The sequence below is a fragment of the Vidua chalybeata genome, chromosome 6 (assembly GCF_026979565.1).
Source record: "Vidua chalybeata isolate OUT-0048 chromosome 6, bVidCha1 merged haplotype, whole genome shotgun sequence".
In the NCBI taxonomy this organism is placed as follows: domain Eukaryota; kingdom Metazoa; phylum Chordata; class Aves; order Passeriformes; family Viduidae; genus Vidua; species Vidua chalybeata.
The window spans coordinates 35932106-35951336 of NC_071535.1; the positions used below are offsets into that span (position 1 = coordinate 35932106).

At 38.4% G+C, this 19231-nt stretch overlaps 1 protein-coding gene across 13 annotated transcripts in view; it reads right to left on the minus strand.

Moving 5' to 3' along the window:
* NUMB (NUMB endocytic adaptor protein) overlaps positions 1–19231 on the minus strand; it is a 90633-nt gene that overhangs the window by 64807 nt on the left and 6595 nt on the right. Inside the window, exon 1 of one of the 13 annotated variants that reach the window (XM_053945124.1) lies at positions 19078–19094. The exons of the other annotated variants lie outside the window; for them this stretch is intronic. The gene's annotated coding sequence lies outside the window, so the exon portion shown is untranslated. Of the gene's footprint in view, positions 1–19077; positions 19095–19231 lie in introns of those variants that run through there. 13 annotated transcript variants of the gene reach the window in all.

Sequence of the window (19231 nt, forward strand, 5' to 3'; positions counted from 1 at the left end):
AAGCCAGTCCCAGTCACACTTCTTCCATTCCTCATGCACACAACAAGCAGGAGGTGCAGTGAAGTTCAGATTCAAAAAAAGGTATAGTAAGGGAAAAGGCACTTCTTGAAAAACTTCATACTGGGCCTATTCTAACTTAACCATAGTAATACAGTACACACAAAACAAGGAAACCATAATCAACTCCAAATTGCCTCTCTACTCTGTTTAATCTTATGACACAAGTATCATGCTAATGATGACTAAGCTTGCTCCTGCAGTCAAAAACAGAGCCTGACAGATGTGATATGCACTGGAATGAGCGTCATTCGGCAGCGACACAGCTGTCTTCTCAACAGTAACACAATCTCTCTGTTTATAACTGTGATGAAAGTGAATTGTTACTTTCAGGAAATCTAAATGATGCATCCCAGTGGTTATATATCCTGTATTTTACATTATACAGCTCTTTCATCTTATGTATTAACTCATACCTTACGGCCTGCATTTCTAGGGCAAGGCAACGTCATACATGTGTCAAGAGGCAAAATGTTATAACCAACAATTTAAACAACTCACTAGTTCTGGACAGTATGCATCAAAGATCTCCAACTCTACATGGTAAATGACTGAGCTCCCAAGCAAATACCAAAGCCAGCTTTATGCCACAGGATAGTGGATGCTGCACTCACATGCAAAGAGTGATAAAAGCAGTTCTGTGAATTGGAATTGTACTTTAGGGCAATAGGCTGGTTTAAACAAAGTGTCCAAAACAAACAGCAGCAGTAAAAACTGTAGAGAAGACTACCTGATATTAATATTCTGACACGCGTCAATACAAAAATGATATCTTTACACTTATAAAATAACGTATTCCCAAACTTCAGTGTTTTAAAATAATAAATTATTTCAAACCTAACTAAGGCTAGGTTAGCAACTAAGAGGGATAAACAAAATCCAGTTTTGCAGAAGTCCAGATATGCTTTAGCATATCCAGCTAGAGGCATTCCAGCCACTCTACCACTGTGTGATGAGGCAATTCTTAACGGCACAAGGAGTCTGAACATCTGTAAAACACCAACAAAGAAAAGCTGAGGAAACCAACAGCATGTCCTTAATCAGTTCCCTCTAAATTGGTGGCTCTCTAACTGATTTAACAGGTTTTTTAAAAAGTCTTTGAACAAAATCTTAATTAAATCTATTCCAAAACAAGTACTCATTTCAGCTTAGTGCTCTAGGTAAAACTCCAGTGCATTTACAAGTATAATCACTTCAGCACAGTTCTCCCTCTTTCCTCTAAAAATACAGCTATTTATGTTTGACCCCAGCCCACACTAAAACTCAAACACCCAGCATGCAGCTCTTTCATCTACTTCTTTTTCACAACCTGATCAACAGTAGAATGGCAGATGAAGAAAGGTTGGGTGTGATACCTCCAGAAAACAGTCAGAAAGGGTTTTTTTCTGTCTAAGTGTGATAGTGAATACAAAGACCTGCCTGAGCAAGTGCTTTTACTACTGGAAACCCATCACACTTGCACAAAAAAATACCATTTTCACAGAATCATAAAACAGTTTGGGTTGGAAGAGAGCTTTTAAAGGTCATTTGGTCCAATACCCCCCTGCAATGAGCAGAGATATCTTCAACTAGATCAGCTTGTTCAAAGCCCCACCCAACCTGACCTTGAACACTTTCAGGGATGGGGCATCTACCACCTCTCTGGGCAATCTGTTCCAGTGTTTCACCACCCTCACTGTAAAACATTTCTTACATATGTCTAATCTAAATAGACTCCTTCAGCTTAAAGTCATTACCCCTTTCCAACAGACCTGTTGCAACAGACTTTGCTAAAATGCTGGTCTTTCTAATAGCCCCTTGGAGTACTGAAGGCTGCAATAAGGTCCACCCAGAGTCTTCTCCTGGCTGAACAATTCCAATTCTTTCAGCCTTTCCTTACAGGAGAGGTGCTCTAGCCCTCTAATTGTCTTCATGGCCCTCCTCTGGACTCACTCCAAGAGGTCTGTGTCCTTCCCATGCTGGGGACCCCAGAGCTGGATGCAGTACTGTGGCTGGGGTCTAAGCAGAGCAGAGCGTGTCATCAGCAAATTTGATCCCTTTAACTACATCATTAATGAAGACATTAAATAGCACAGACACCTGAGGGACACCATTTGTCACCAATGTCCTTGGGACACTGAGCTGCTGGTTGCATCCAGAGAGTAGTGGTCAATGGCTCAGTGTCCCAGTGGGCATTGGTGAGAGGGGGTTTAACCCATCAGGTTTAAAACTCACTGGAACAGGTACCAAAACAAATGTTTAGAAGTAAAGAAGAAAGCCAAGATACTATGAAAATTAGTGCTATTTATTTAAATTTTACTGATTTTCCAGTTACTACTCTAGTTCTATTAACATCTATCCATTCAAAAAGCAAAATTACATCTCTTCTTGATACATTAATTGAAAATCAACCAACATGAGACCTGTAACATCTCAAGCATCCCTAAAGGCCAGGACACTCAGAGCCATGTCCCTATTGACACAATTCTGACCGAGCATTTGAAAGCCTGTTTTGAAAGAGCACAATGGGTCACACCACTCAGCATTTCATACATCTAAAGAGGCATCTGAGCATGGAAAGAAGAGACTGCTTGCATCTCTACAAGTTATTTCTGCACACACCAAGGAAAAAGTGTGATCAACTGACAAGAAGCAATTTTATTAAAATATTTTAAATATTTTTTTTTTGCCCAGAAACTGATGGCATTTACTAATTAACAAATATACAGGTTTGTTAGAGTCACAGTATTTGAGTTTTTAGCAAAACATGCAAAAAAAAGCTTCAGCAAAGCAAAAATCTTATTAGTGATCCACAGGTCAGACACAGCTTATCAGAGAATTCCACTTTAGATTGGATGAGACAATGGTCCTTTACTGCTCGGACTTCTAAAGAAATGGAATTTACTTTACAAAACTGAGAAACTTCGATTAACTATTATAAATTATAATTTCAATACTGTGGATCATTTAAGAATATTACTTCATTTTCATAAAGAGGATTTCTGTGTTTTTTATCAGCTCTCACCCTATTCAATGGCCACTGCTAACAATCTTCAACCGAAAAAAAAATTTGTTGTACAATATATATCTGTTTACGCTATGTGAGTCTGGGAGAGAAGAAAAAAAAAAAAAAAAAAAAGGGAAAAATCCATTGAGTATCTTTAGTATGAAGACTGCTTTTCCTGCTACTGGTTTTTAATTCCAGTATGCTCAAAATTGAACAAAATGGCAATCGTTTCTTATTTTACTGTATAGATATAATTTCCTTTCCTTATATATAAGGAGAAGAAGCATACCCTTAATAAGGAGTTTCTCTCCAGGGCTATATCTACCACAGGTCAGTCTTCAGCACGAAAGCCAGCAACAAGCTCATTAAACCCTTCCTGAGCACTAAGTAGCAAGACTAACAGTGAGCACTGCTAGGCCAAATTTCTCAAGGAATCTGCTTATGGACATTCAGTTTTCAGAAATATTGATATGACTAGGACCATGCTACTAAATATTACAATTCAAGTCTGCACCAGGTCACCTGTCTGCATTAACCTGCACCTAAGCATCCTGTGAAATCTGTACACATCTGCTGAGAAAACAACCAGAACTTAACTTTCATAAAGGAAAAACCAAAATAAAAGGCCATCAGGTGCTGAACGATGAAATGTTGTGCTAGCTTTCCCAAAGCTGGTTTCCCAAATTGCTGGTTTCATTATGGTTTCAGAATCTGAAATTTCAAGATCAATATAAGCAGAACAGGAAAATTTAAAACAATCCTCCCAAAATACTAGCTTAGAAATGAAACAAAGAAACTATGACCCAAATACACATATTTTACATTATGCTGGTTACCACTGAACAAGAAAAACTGGTTTGCCCACATGGACAAAAGAATGGTATTACTCACCCAACTCATGTTTCCCTAATTCAACTTTACCAAAATGAACATGCTCTTTAGTCTATTCTTGAGGAAAACTCTGTGACTGTACAAAGTGGTCCTACAGTTTCATTACAAATATGCAAAGGCCAGAAAATGGCAACAGTGGTCAGGCAGCATATACTGAGATGATGTATGAGCTAAAAAAGCCATAATGCCAGGGTATCACTACAGATTAGTACTTAACACAGATGAAAGGTTTGTGTGACAGCTGAATATTTGAAAACTTTTGACCCCACAACACTTTTGGGAACAAGAGCTGTCAAGATGCAATACTGCACCAGTCATACAGAACCCCAAGTTCTTAAGCATCTCTGAACTTCCATGACAATCTCCTAGACAAGATATTTATTTACATATTTCTGAAATTTTATTTAATAGTTATAATTTTGTGGTGGACACCAGGTGTCCACCAAAGACATTCCCATCATTCCCACTTGTCAACTGGACAGGGCAGAGAAAATACAGTGAAAGGTTCTTGGGTCAAGGTAAGGACAGGATCATCAGTCACCAATTACTGTCATGGGCAAAACAATCTTGACTTGCAAGTTGAGTTTATTTATAATTTAATTTATAACCAATCAAATCAGAGTAGGACAATGAGAAACAACTTTCTCCCCATTTCAGGATTGGGTCTCTCCCATGGAAGATTATCCTCCATGAACTTCTCCAACATGAGTCGCCCCATGGGCTGCAATTAATGAACCCACTGCTCCAGCATGAGTCTCATCCACAGGGTACAGTCCTTTAGGAACAGACTGCTCCAGCAGGGGTCCCCTGTGGGGTCACATGTCCTGGCAGCAGACATGCTTCAGCCTGGGCTTCTCTCCCAATGGTCCACAGGTCCTGCCAGGAGCACCCTCTAGGCACAGACTTCCCATAGGGTTACAGTCTCCTTTGGGCACCCACCTGCTTTGGCATGGGGGTCTCCAGGGATTCCAAGTGATGTCTGCTTCACCTTGGACCTCCACAGACTACAGGGACCCAGCCTGGCTCACCAGTCTTCACCCATGGGCTGCTGGGGAATCTCTGCTCCATCACCTGAGGCCTCTCCTGGCCCTCCTTCACTGACCTTGGTGACTGCACAGCTGCTTCTCTCATATGCTCACTCCTGTCTGTCTGCCACTGTTCCCTCACAGAAACATTTTTTCCCCTTCTTAAGTCTGTTATCCCACTACTGCACAGGCTCAGCCTTGGCCAGCAGCATCTCCACCTTGGAGCCATCTGGCACTGGCTGCGTCAGACATGAGGGGAGCTTCTCACAAGCCACACCTGAGCTCTTCCTGCTACCAAAACCTTTCCATGTAAGCCTAATATATTATTGCATAAAAAACTTGAAGAAGACCTAAAAAGGAAAATTAGTGTTAGTATTTATGCTCTATTTTTAGATATCCTTGACTATGAAGAGTCTGCTTCAGCCCTCTCTCCCCTGACACCTTTCTCATCATAAGAACATAATTCTTCAGCCTTAGATGTAAAACATCACAGTGAAATGTCTTTAGAGTTAAGTATTACTAGTTTTATAAAAAATACTTATATAAATATTAGTCCTAAACTACTTCACTATCCATTTAAAGATACTACTTTTTATAGACTTTTTATTTCAATAAATTAAATAAATAAAATAAGCCGTTTGCAGATGAATCAAGCTTTTTAATTCATCTATGTCTATATATAAACAGAGGCAGAGGGGAAGAGTTACTATCTGTTTGTTTTAGAAACAACCACACATGTAGCATTCCAAGGCTGTTCATAAAAATTCTTGTGTGTGTGCAGCATATGGAGACACCTCTGAACCTTGCTAATGGGGTTTTGCATACAGCAGGTTTAAAAGAATCCTCCAAGGTATCCACTCATGGCAAGTAGCTATTTTCACACACAGTTCATGGGACATTCAATATGTTGGATGATGAAAAGTTCTTACCATTCTAACAAAAAAATTTGGGGTTGCACTGCTCTTCCCCAAATTCATCCAGTAGAGACCAAGATTTCTCAGTAAAACCACAGACCAAGTTCATACTTGCTAAAAACAGAACATGACAGCAGTTGGCATCATACTATCATACACTTCTTGTGATGACAAGTGTCGGGTTTTCCTTATATTTAGCTCATTGTAATCTTTCATAACAGCCTCCTCTCAAAGGAGAAAAGATGATACACAAACACACATGGAGAAGGCACAATTACCTCACACAATAGTCACTTCTCAGCTCTGCCAGGTATTAGTGACAAAAGTCAGGCTGCTAATCCCTACTGCCTTATACTACAGTTTAACTGTATTTGGCTTTAATTAAGTAAGAAAACAAAGGGTTTTAGCTTTGTGTTTTTCTGTAATCTGAATTTATGGTAACAGTTTAGCTTTACACCAAATCCAAACTTGAGTTACGGTTTCAGAGGTCTTTATGCATACCACATTTCTCTCTTCAAAAAGCAGATAGAAAAGACAAAAGCTCTTGAGTGGGAGGAAGCAACAGAGAAAGGGAGGAATGTATCAGCTTGCCAAAAATGTGCCACAGCCTCTACAATGCAATGTTAATAATTCTGCCTAATGCAAACGCAATAAAGCTCAGCATTTCATATCCAGAGTCAATCCTTTTCCTATTCCTGGACAAAAAATACACTATAGATTTTTTTTTTATGCTTTAAGAATGACCCATTTTGCTATCCCTTTAAATTGAAGGTTGGCATCTGAGGTTTCCAACATTTTTTCAGAAACTGCTTTCACATGTATTGCACAGAATACTATTTTAAAGACTCCGGATTGCTTTTTCTGGCTTTATTTCCAGAAGTTTTGACATAATTTTGCACCAAAAAAACCCCACTGAAGTACAGTAGCTTTTTCAACTTCTTCAGAAAAATGAGCATAATACAATACTAAACTCCATCTTCCTGAGAGCTACTTTGAGAGTTCATCTAAACAACTTCGAATAGACTGATTTGAAGCATATTCTCTGCACTATTTGGAGTGCATCTAAACTAGTTCTTACCTGGTAAAGAGGAAAGGACAGGTTTTGACTTGTGCAATTCAATCATAACCACACTGCAGAAATATTTGATTTCATATGCTGCTTTTTATATTGTAAGAACTTTTACATTCAGAAAATAAAATACTTTTAGAAGGAACAGTCCGCACATTGTAATGTTTGCTTCACATCTTGGAAGCTCTTGCAGTGTCCATACTAACTACTCAGCAAGTAATGGAAGGGCTGCTAAACTCATTTGTAACCCATGGTTTCTTACATTACTAATTTGAAAATTAATCAGATCATATAATAATACAGTAATAAAATCTTTCTTTTCTCTCTAGTCAGATGTCTCCAGACGTCGGTAATACAATTATCTGTCAAATAAAGAATGAAGTGCAATATCACTATTTCTGTCATGAGCTTCTGTCCCAAGAACCACCATAACCACAAACTAACCTCTAGTACCATGGTTTCAAGGGAGTTAAATAAAGGCGTATAAACCCCATAAAATTTAGCTGCATAATCTTAATTTCAATTGGGTTAAATGCTGACCTACCCATGTGATCAATTAATTGGATTAACAGGTAAATAGAAGTCCACAAGGTAAAGAAGAAGATGCTTCTATTTTCTATTTGTGTCCAGCAGAGATTAGTGTTACGCTTAATACTTCTTGTATTGCACTATGTCTGCAAAGAAGAATATTCTACAGCATACTCTAGCAGTATCAGAAACTGACAAATTCAGAGGTAGCAATAAAGAACTAGTTATGGTGACAAATTCCTTTCAACAGCAAAATTATTTCAATATGGATTATGACAAGTCAAATATAAGATCATGTATACACAAAAAAAATTACAAACTAGACTAGAGACTACTGTGAATTCTAGTTATGCTGGTAAGAAGGTGAGTATTTGATGCTGCAAGAGACAGAATAAATTACCTTGGAACACACAGGCTGGGAAAGCCCATTGACAGGTCTCCTTCAACCCCAACTGGTACCTACAGTTCAGGTGCCCACATTTTAAGAGAAGCTCGTCCCACTCCCACACATACATGAAAACCAAGTTCTTATATTTGCTTAACTGACTTCTGAAATAGAAAATAAAGCAACAACTAGGTCATAATCTAAATGACAAAGACTTCAAACTTCTTTTCATCTTTTGGTTTTTTCCTGCTAGATCAAGTACCCAGCATTTGATATTAGATGAACATTTGTGGCTTATTCTTAGACACTGGAATAATTTGCCAAGGTATATGAGGAGAATCCAACATTTGAAGTTTAAAAAAAATGTAGAGTGATTTACAGCATAAGCTATAGTTCAAATAAAACAAGGACTTGCTACTTTAGGTGAAATTGTATTGCATCTAATTTCTAACTATAACATAATTTGACCTAGTAGAAGATTTACCATAGCCAACACTGGTGTAGTTCAAAATGGTGCATCAAAGGAAAAAAAACAAGCAAAATAAGAAAAGAGATCCTCAATGTAAGCCTTACCTCAACACCAGGAAATTAAACATGGGGAGAGTGGATATCTGCATGCCAGAGACAAGACTGGTTGCATTTTACAGCTGACACCTTTCTCTCTCATAAAAAAAGGGAGCTGCTGGGGTGGTGAGCACATGGAGAGACAGGCCAAGAGAGAGATACCAGTCCCTAATGCCTCAAAGCTCAGTGAGCTCACCATGGTATGCTTTTATATAAGCTAACATGCATTATCTAAAGAGAAGAATACTTTTTAAAAAGTGCTTAGAGAAAATAAAGAGTTAGACAAAAATTTCAGTACTACTATGGGCCAAGTTCATTAATATCATCTACCTAAACACACTTGGCTGGACTGCCTACATAAGCCCATGTACTCAACAGGGTATCAGAGTCCTTACATCACACAAAGAGGGAACTCTGTACTTTACTATCTGGACAAGGAATTTCATAAAGGCCAACCCTTGGGGTGTGCTTGGCACAAGCAAAAGCCAAACTTAGCTAGCTCAGTATCTGTACTCTAAGCTGAATAACAAAACTATAAAGAAGGATCTCAGACAATATTTTAACAGAATAGTATTCCAGATCCTACACTAATTTAAACAGAACTCTGCCTGTGACTCAAACCCTAGGCTAAGACACTCTTTGCTAGAAGTCTAAGCATTATCTTTGCTGCTGTTTTGGATTTTTGTCCCTTTTTTTTTTTTTTTTTTTTTACTCAGAGTATACTTGGAACAGATCAATTTAGAGATGTACTAAAACATATTCCACACCACTGAGCTTTATAGAGCTATGGGAATGAAAGCTGTGTCCTGCTGATAAAGAAATATTACTCTTTTAACTCTATTAGGATGAAGAAGAGATACCACAAGGCAAAGTCAGGGTTGGTTTTCTTTTCCTCCAGAGACAGGAAAAAAGTTACAGCAGCTACACTGTCTAATAGTGGACAAGTCTAAACTCAGGACCCAATTTTGTACAGCCCCACTGTTTGCAGACAATCAATACAGAGACAAACTCTCATTACCCAAGATAAAGACAAGCTGAGCTATAGTGTACATACTGTCCCCTGTAACAAAGCCTGGGACCCACCCAAGTAGAGTCATCCCAAGTCCACAACCCAAAGCCAAGCATCTACAGAGCTACCTCTCACCCTACCTCTTCCTCGTAGCCAGCCCAGGTGCAGCACCAGCCCCATACCAACTCCCCAGCACTGGAACCACTCTGGGAAGTGCTTCAAAGTATGGCAGCCACTAATGGTTCAACCTAGCAGGACTGAGCTAACAGCAACTTGTAGCTGATCTTTTCAGAAAGTACAACCTACAGCCTGCAAGCTCAGCTTTTTACTCCATCTGCACCAACATCATCATTGATATAATTTTTTTTTTGTAATTTTACAATTTTTTAGTGTTGACAAAATCTCTTTCACTTGGAACTTCATGGTCAAGTATAATTAAGGTAGGTAACACAACCCACTGAGAGAAGGTAAACTGCAATCTTGCCAATGAAAGCAATTGTTTCAGTACAGCTACACACATTTTTGGGAATCAAATGGTAAATGCTAAATTAAGTCTGTCTTTGCTTTTCTAGTTTGTGATTTTATTAACACCAACAGTTTTCCTTAATACTGTAGTTTTTCTTCTAGGCAGACTTCAGGGACTATATTTAAAACACATTGCACTGATTACTAAACTGCATTTCACAATTCCCTTTGGATTTTGGCAACATTCTCCCCCAGTTATTAAAGCAAATCTTTCAAACACGTGATCCATTATACTGAGAGTTTCAAAGAAATTGATGTCTGCCTTCATTCAAACAACTAAAGAAGAAAACAGACAAGATTTCTTTAATGCAGATGTAAGAGAACACTTGTATGTGACTGGAACTTGGCACTTTTAATTGTTAACAATTACTAGACCTTATCTTAGTCCTAGTTCAACGGAATATACATTTTTAAGAACACCCAGTTTAACAAAGTGAAGGAAACATGAAAATTCAGCCTCTTCTGTCCTGAACACCTCAACTGCCTTCAAGTGTGACAGCACAGTAGAAGCAATCATGAATAAATATAACCACTTTCCCCACCTTTCTTGTCCAGTGTGTCTTGGCTACTTGTACAGATTACCTTTCTGCGAAGGACAAACTGCCTTCACCACCAGTTACTCCAAAAGGAAAACCTACGTTCCAAGTCTGCACGTTTTAGACTCAAATTCTACTGATAAATTTACTGTTTGCAGAATTTCTTTTTTCAAGAGTGCCAGATACAAGGATACCAAATACCCAACTGCTTCAATATCAGCACATTACCCAGTCTCCAGACATACATATTCTTTTCACTATATAGCTATTATTTTTAAGTTTTATTTTGTGATTGAAAGCTGTACTAAGAATAAGGCAGAAGACTAATACAAAGCTACTCTAAAAATGAAGACTTCATGTTTGTTTGGTAGCAGTTCTAAAACAATGACTTTTAAAATCATCTTACCCAAAAAGCAAGCCCTTTTCTTAATAGCTGATGTTACCAGTTGCTAAAAGGCTAACCCTTTCTTAGTGCTTCTAACACTCTTTTTGGGTAGCATCAGCTTGCTTTCAGCCTCCTACAGTCAAAATAGAAACACCAAATACCCTCTAGGAATGGTCAATAGGCACTTGTGGTTCACACTGCCATCATCCCAGTAGAGGTGAGGCTCAGGGGACAAACTGGAAATGGCCATTTTTCCATTTCTACTGCTACCAACTGACCCAAGATTCTCTCTTAGCTACTAGGATGAAACTGCCTTTAGAGGAGGGATTCCTACAGACAAGTCTCCATATTTTAAATCTTGTTAGTTGAAGAACATTACCCATTTCCATCTTAGCCAGCATTTAAGAATTATGTTGTCTGCTTCAATGGATATATCTTCACTCTCAATAAAGCCAATGATAGAGGATTTCTGTGTGTTTAGCTGTTTTAACACAAATTCTAATTGTTATATTAATAATGAACAGTACTGAATTTGTAAGCGTGAAAAGCTTCAGTTGACATGACTGAACTAATTGCAAAATGAAATTAAACTTGTGACTCGTCATAACTGTGAGATCCTTCCCTCACTTTTGCATCCAGAATTGATTTTTAAAAAATCATAGTAGATGTTGTGGCTCCAGAATCCATTAAAAAAACAAAACAAAACAACAAAAGACACAGAAGCTTTGCAAATCACCTTTATTTAAATAGATAGTCCTCACCATGTACTTAAAACCCCTAACTACTTAATTTCTTATATTTATTTTTTTCTCCTTGAAGTATATTTTGAACACACCCTTTTTGTCTTCAGGAACTACTGTTTTTTTTAACCCCTGAAAATGAAGGCAAAAAAAAAAAAAAAAGAGATCAAACTTAAAATAAGACCGTGGGAGGAAGAAAAGACTTGTTCTACACCTGCCTCACCCAGGATCGCTGCTTTTGTTAACGTAGCGTGGGACCTAAGAGCCACGAGGCAGAACCTACCTTTGAACAGCAAGAGTTTTTTAAGCAGCCTGAGTAATTCTTAGGTGCAGACACCATTATCTCCATACTAATAAAACAAGCCACCTCAATGGAAAATAACTGTGCACTGACTTCTCCAGTACTTCTGAAGAAAGATCTTCCCTTGCACAATTTAGTCAGCCTGTAGGTTAGCAATCACTCTGAAACCAGAACCTGATCCTTGAGCTACAGCAGCAAAGGGCAGCAAAGGCCTCCTGAAAACACTCTCAGCATTTAGAAGAATGGTGCTGATCTAAAGGCACAAGAACTGGAAACCATACTCAGGTAAAAGCTTCCTCTTAGGTTCTGCCTGCTTTGAGCAAGCAGGCCACATACAGAAAGAAGCAGGAATTGTTGTTTCATCTTCTCAGTATGAAAATGTGCCTTTCCAGGCTAAGATCTGTCCTTTCAAGTTTTCTACAAGTTTTAAGCTTTCCCACTTGAAGAATAATGGAAAACCAGGTTTGGCAAGAAGAAAATTAATTTTATTCCTGATCAAGTTTTATGAAATAAGTAGGAAAAAACCCTTTAAATATCAATTATAAAAAGGTGGACTTCATCCAGACTAGTTCAGAATCAAACAAAAGCTGCTCTCCAAAAGCCTCACACAAGTGTTTCCACTAATATGGATTCTCACTTTGAACTCTCAGCCTTTTTCCCACTTCAATTTCTGTTCAACTCTTCCACTTTGAAGCAAACCTGTTCATATTTATAGTGAAAAGCTTCTTCTTAGGGAAGCTGCATTTGAACTTTGCAAACAGTTCAAAGTCAGAAACAGTTGCAAAGTCAGAACCTTAAATAATGGCTAGTCAGAATTAAACCACAAAACTAGCTAGACTGAAGGTAACTCAAAGACAATTTATTCTCACTATATAATTTAAGAAAATCAAATTAGTTACATAAGTAATCATTTCAGGAGGGAAGATGTCAGCTAATAACTTGGATTATCAATCACCTTCATTACACTAACATCTTCTTTGCATTAAATACTGCTCAAAGGCATCCACTTTTTATAGGTTTCCTCAGGCTCAGACTTCTCTGCAGCTCTCTTCTTTAGTTGTATCTGTAGGACTATCTCCACACCTAAGTACAAGTCTCACACTTCATTTCACCCAGGCCACTCTGACACCTGTCAGCAGCACACTAGTGCCCATGTACAAGCTATTTCACAGAGATGAAGGCACCAAGGAAGTTAAAATAAAAAATCATAAAAAATAACATGTTCAGAAAACAATGCAAGAGTTGCTTGCCAAATTCAGCAGGAATTTTGATCTTAGGCCCCAGCAGAACAAATACCTGATTTTGTTTTGCTTAGCACAGATAAGCCTCTGATTTTAAAAATCTGAATGCCTGTCCGTACATATTTATTAATTACTAGAATAACTGGTAAAGGTTCTCCCAAAGTACAGAACACCCATTTTGAAGACATTGTAATACAAATAACCCCTCATTTCTTTAGACATAAAAATAAGAGTTGTCCAACACACACACAGAGCTTATTGGATCAGCTTTAGAACATTAACACACAGGAGACCTGACAACTCCATTTGGCAAAAAGAGTCAAATCACAGCTGTGCCCCAGCAAGTAAGTTGTCAATTTAGTGTCGCACACCAGAATGAAGGGGGTAGGGAGAAAAGTGCACACTCATTTTTCACAATTGACCATTCCTACTACAGTTTATGCACAACTAACATCCCATTAGTAAATTACAAATAGTATCAAAATTAGAGGCTTTTAAAACAAAGAGCAGGAATAGATTACAGTGTTTAAATGGCAAAAGCATCCAGGCTTTATACTAGCACACACAGTTCAGCATCCACAATAAATCTGGACTGACAACAGTTACGTTGGGAAGTTTGGAGCAAAATTAATTTTAATAAAATCAAACCGCACATAATCCCATTAAGATTTTTCTAGATCAGATGTCCACATCACAGAACTAAAAGCAGGAAGCAACGTGTTTCAGACCTTGCTATTTTTTTGCCTTTTTAAAGTCAGACCTGCACACAGAAAAGTTCAATCACCATTCTTCAGAGAAACAGGAGAATTTACACTAACAGAGTCAGAAAATTCCATAGAAATGGTAAGTATAAAGTACCAAAGTATAGCTGAATAAACACAGCAGGCATCTTTATCACAAAAGCAGATCAAAGTGTACTTAATATTCAGTTTCTTCTCCCAGCTTATATGGAACATGCAAGTTTACTTCAAAATAACTTCTAAAAACAGTCATTACTTGGCATTTAACATCATGGAGTATTACAGAAAGGTTGGCTGGAGCAGACTGAAATTAAAACATTTCCTCCTACCCAAATAAAGTTTCCTGAGTCTATAATCATGGAGCATTTCGTTCATGGCTAAAATTCTTTAGCTCTTCCATAAATACAAGGTGTTTACCTCCCTAAAAAACGGATCAACGCTGATGAATTTTCCAACTTAATTAAACTCACTTATACTTTAGGTTTCCTTTAGAAAGGCTATTTTTATTTTTTTTCCTAAAAACTCTGTATTCTTGGCAGACTTTGGGAACTAACAACCTGATAATCAGCTACAATGTTCCCAGTCCAGATGTGGGTACCTGGTACTGCTACAGCCTTTTGCTAAGAAAGTTAATGTTTAAAGGTACTGACTTGATGCTGCACTTAGAGTAACAGAGTGACCATGTCACAGCTACTGCCTGTAACATGTAAGATACAGTGAAATGATGGTTCTACATCTTTAACAAGTGGAAGATGGAATTCTACAGATTGTACTAAACAGTTGAGGCAACTGGCTGCACCTGCGCTCCCTGGTGCCTCAGGGTTTCAAGGGAAGAAATACAATGCAGCCTTTCTGAAAGCAAGAGCTGATTAAATGAAGACATTTTGGAAACTAACATATAAATGCTTATTTCCATTACAGCATCAGTGTCAAAAAACCAATGCTCAGAGCTCTCTGTAAGAGGCGGCTCCTGAAATAAACAAGGTTTTGTAGGTAGACTACATAGACAAAAGCTGCTTCTTCCTTCCCCGAGAGGCAGAAAGAACAGTCAGCAAGGGGGTAAAATGAAAACACATTAAGGGATCACAAGTAATAACCTCCTTCCTCTCACAGCCTAAACTTTGCCATTGCTCAAGGTTCTTTGTAAGTGAAATTCTCTAATGGACCTGTTCACATGCAAGCCCAGCACTTGTTCCCTCTAATCAGGGCTGTGCAGTTCACCCCTATCCACATAACACTAACTTACTGCCACTTGACCAAGCAGCCCTCATTTAAAGCAAAAACACATACAACGTCCATACACTAAAGAGGGGAGAAAAAAGTCCCCAAGTCAGTCACCACTAATTCCACCATTCTCACTTCCTTGAGAAGGGGCCCTCACAACTGGGCTAGAAGGCTATGCTTGCCCTCGGCCCAATTCTCTAGTCCAGTGCATCCTTTTATTTCTTTTTTTTTGGAATAAGGAACACCTTCAAAGTGATGCTATGAAACACTTCTCTCTCAAAAAAAAAAGTTGAAACACTGTACTTTTTCAAGGGTAGCTCCTTTTTTCTTTACTATTTTGTGCAACCTGCCCTCTCAAAAAACACAAACAACTTCCTTTGCTCAAAAATCATCAGCATCCTACTTCCAGATGGAAACTGAGCTAGATCAAGCTATCTGTAAATTATTTTCTCTATCCCCTCCACTGGAGAACTTTAATTATGACTCACTCACATTTAAAAGAAGTTTGCAGGAGGTGGCTATGCCAACCCACCCACCCAGTGCTCCCCCTAGTTCCCATTCTTCCTTAGACAGCATTTGCCAGACCTCTTGGAGCCAATCCAGCTCACCACAGCAGCAGAAAATACCTTGTGCTGGCTTCATTGAATGGTTATGGTATATGAGAAAGTCAAATACAAAAGGCACAGCAGAAGTACACAATGGACAGTGAGAACAGTTCTTCCAGCGGCAGCAGTCAGGGTAAGAATTCATGAGATATCCTGGGTCACCCTTAGACATCCCCACTAGTGTCAATGCCAGGATCAAAACCACTTGTTAGTGAACAGACTGGCTTGGGAAACACGTTTGAGCTAACAGCTCATCCCCTTGTCTGCTTCTCTGAATGTACAGAAAGGTTTTAAACTTCCAAGAAGGCATACAACTATAAATCCCAATGGTTATAAGCTAGAAAGTAAGAGGACTTGACTCTAGACTCTGTGTCTTATTTTCTACACTAAGCAGTAAATACCCTTTCATTTCCATGAGATTCTTCCATACACAGGAGAACTAAAACATGATTCATCACTTGCAGTTTGGCATGGCAAGAACCTAAATGTTGACATGGAAAAATGTAAGTCTTCTGGATTTAACCACAAATAACCAATCACTGAACACATCTGTAGAACAAAATAAAAATTAAGCCAGATCTCACAAGTCTGCCTTTCACTACTAGAACCTGCATCTTTTACCTTGAAGTTCCTATGGAAAGAGATTAAGGAGAATTGAAAAATAAATTAAAAAAAAAAAAAGTAAAAAGGAAAAGAAAACAGCAGAGGATCCATGAACCACCCTCCTTCTCAACAAATCTGTGCTGCTGCACCATGAACCATGTTAATTTGCAAAATTAACAACGAATTTGCAATGTTCTTCAATATCCTTTATTTCCTGTAATTAGCAACGAATTTGCAATTTTCTTCAATATCCTTTATTTCCTGTGTACCACAAAAATTCTATTTTGACCAAGTCCTTCACATTGGATTTACTCCACTGATTTCACAAAATCACACAATCTGCTACTGCCCTGCCTCTTCCCCTTTCTGATGACCTGAATTTCTGATATTCAGATGTTCCATTAGAAGATGTTCTCAGTTAGAAGAAATGTTCTGCTCCTTCCTTTAAGACCACTATACAGTGATCTAGACTTACTACAGAGTAAAGGTGAATTTTAAGCATGTTAAACTATTCTGATCACCTTTCAGATGAAAGCCAAGTGATATTTCTATACCCAAACAGATGAGACATAAAAATCTTAAGTGGATGTGAAGAACCTCCCTAATTTTGCTCTGGACAACACAGAGTAACAAAATATGTTACAATCCAAACAGTAATCACCCAACACATCTTCCATGCATGTGAACTTAAATGATCTCAACTCCTATAGGAAATTATAATATACATGTCAGAAATAATATGTATTAATGACAGTTCTCTTGGTTAAGTTCTTTATAAATGTTATTAGGACTAAAGGCCTGCGGGGAGGACATGGGGGACACAATTTCCTATCTTCAGAAAAATAAAAACAACTTCTAAATTACATGAAAGAATTAAGACTAAAACCCAGGAACTTCTGTAACCCAGTTCCAAATTTAAAACAGCAGATAATGAAGTCCCCAAAGCAAACACAGAATTATGTCATAGCTAATTTAATACAGTAATGCAGCTTGCTTTAACACCTACACATAAATGAGACTGGTCTCCATACACTGCATGCCAGGATTACTAGGGGAACATTACCTGGTAAACAGCATATTGAAGCTAAATACGTACTCGTTACTGACACCTAACACATCAGACAAACTGTGTTTGTTTTTAAAAGATGAAAGCACCACCGAATGTGGTGCTTCTGGGGGAAAAAAAAACTAAAAAAAATCCCCAAGACCATCCTTGCTACATCCCTAAACTAATCACTGTCTTCAATAACAATGAGGTGCCTAAAAGAAGCAAGAGCTAAGAATTACCAGAATTCAACACACTCATTGCTTAGGTCTCAAGGGCTATTAAGTCCTGAGTAGGAAGGCTGTTCACAGTTTCATGTAAACAGCTGTGCAGAGAAGCAATTCCCAGCATATTTCACACCAGTACCATCCCCAACTTTATGAAATGAGATTACCCCAAAAATTAGGCCTACAGCTTTAAGCCAGTATTGTTTAGAGCCCTGACAGCCATACATGCCTTATAAATACTACACCACATAGAAAACCAAGTAAAGTGCAGTATAAACCCACAATTTTTGGTCATGAACTGCGTGAATTATCTATGCCCCAAAGTGTACCTGAAATCAAGTCCTGGATGGAAGACGAAATTAAGTCTAACGTAAATTTCAAAATATGACAGCTATAGACATTTTACACCTACCAAAGAACAGCCGTCCTCATGCTTTGAGAGTGATATAATGCAAGACTGGCAGATGCCAGTCCCTTTCCACTGAAGAAACTGGGACAACTCACAGCAGATTGATCTGGTATCTCCGTACAGAACTAGACCGGATGCAGTGTCATCTCTCATACATGAGTCAACACATCATTAGGTATTTCATGATAGCAGCTATTTCAGCTGCAACTGATCAGTTTTTAAACACGTGATGTGTCTCAGAGCAATGATGAGTATTAGAAAGCTGAAAGACTGTCTCTGAAAGAGGACAAGAAGCTCATGCAGCATTTACCTAGACTAAACACTGAAACAGTGAGCTGAACAATAAGCAATCATTTCCAGTGTAAAAGCCACATTAAGATTTAAGCAAGCATGTTTGTTTATTTCTAAATGTCTCTGGAGCCAGAGACAATGTGTGAAGGGGAACAAAAAAAACCAGTCCTCTGTAAGAGAAGTATTCCTATTCTTTGTAGAAAATCCAAAGGAAGGAAGATTTTGGGACTACTCTTCACTACTCTTCTTTTCCCTAAGATAACATTAACATTAGCAAGATAAACCGTTTCTTCTTGATCACCACATTAATCATTTTAGCATTTGCCTACACTCTGCCCACACCAGCCAGTTCCATTTCTCACTTGATCTAACGCCATGAAAAATAAAGACATCAATTTAGTTACCCCTCTTTACTTGTGCTCAGATGGCTGCACAGCCTTTACTTGCAGAAACCCCAACTTCTAGGGCCATTATGGAAAAGACAGAACTAATTCAGGCTGCTAGACTGTGATGCACTATGTGAGGTGCAAGAAAGAACCAAGGCAATGAGTAGGACCCAGTTGGTTTAAACAAAATCTTGGTATCTGCTAGAAGCAGACAACAAACCAATGTGACAGTACCTGGAGATGTCCTGTCACTGATGGATATGAAATGTGCTCCCATCTCTGTAACAAAACGATCAGCAGCTTACAGCTCAGGTAATTGGACCTACAGACGCTTCTCTACTGAAAAAGGACAGAGCCATCACTACTTGTGCCACAGACATCACTTATGCACCTAGAAGAAACTCCAGGGAAGAGCTCCTGAATGCATAATCTTCATCTCAGGTGGGATCTTTGGAGGGTGAGGGAGGCAGGTGAGCAGAACCATTTCCAAAAGGTACTACATCATGGTTACATTATCCGGCACCGGATCCATGTCACTTCCTTTT